The following is a 902-nucleotide window of genomic DNA, read 5'->3' as shown; positions in this document are numbered from 1 at the left end:
TGGTGAAAAAAAAGTATTTTATTTAGACAATTAACAGGTACAGTGAGATGAAGACAGGCCAGGGTATTGGCTGAGAAGGGTATCCAGGGAAGAAGGCTTGGCAGAGGGTATCCTGAGAATGAGAGCTGGCAGGTGAGGTGAGTAGGCAGACAGATATTCCTGGAGACAAGGAGAACAGGTGTAAATCTTCAAGTTCACAGGCAGACAAACTGACAGATAGGTAAGGCAGACAGGCAAACAAACCGTGTATGGCACAACAATCTGGCACTGACTGGCTGTTGGTGTAGGTTTCTTGTAGTGAAGAGGAGATAACTTGATGGCAGACAGGTGTGCTGACTGCAGATAACAGGCAGGTGCGCAGAGAGAGAGAGAGAGAGAGAGAGAGAGAGAGAGAGAGAGAGAGAGAGAGAGAGAGAGAGAGAGAGAGAGAGAGGACAAAGGGGGAAGGGAACAAGCAAACAGATAGACCAAACCAAAACACACCAAGCACACCTCACTCAAACTAAAGGCTGAAAATAACAAAAACACACTCACATACATAAAACAAGCAGGCATCACAGGCAGGAGGGGTCATGACAAAATGTTTTTTGTTACAATGGATGCCAATAGTTTTTCAAATTTCCATAGAAACTTCGAAAAGCATGATCCACTTCTGAATTGTCCATCCATATGCTCAGTACATTTCCTACAAGCTTACAGTGGGTGAGGGGTATTCAAAACATAGGTTTTTGCTGAGCATTCCTTTTTACATGGTTTTATTGCCTCATCTACCTCACCAAACAATTTGTACTGTTTGTGATTGTTTATTTTAAATAAGTTTTTCACCTGCATGGTGGAGTGGCTGACAGTTTTGCTGCAGAAACCATCAACAGAAAGGACATGGGGCACCCCAAACATTACCA

At 43.5% G+C, this 902-nt stretch overlaps 1 long non-coding RNA gene across 1 annotated transcript; it reads right to left on the bottom strand.

Moving 5' to 3' along the window:
• LOC121896484 lies at nucleotides 1-348 on the bottom strand. The gene is made up of 2 exons (XR_006096013.1): nucleotides 244-348; nucleotides 1-159 (listed from the first exon to the last, which is right to left on the bottom strand). It is a non-coding gene; the product is annotated as an uncharacterized LOC121896484 (long non-coding RNA).
• Nucleotides 349-902: the final 554 nt, after the last annotated feature.

This window comes from Thunnus maccoyii, chromosome 4 (assembly GCF_910596095.1).
Source record: "Thunnus maccoyii chromosome 4, fThuMac1.1, whole genome shotgun sequence".
Classification (NCBI taxonomy): domain Eukaryota; kingdom Metazoa; phylum Chordata; class Actinopteri; order Scombriformes; family Scombridae; genus Thunnus; species Thunnus maccoyii.
This window is presented reverse-complemented; position numbering and strand designations above follow the sequence as displayed.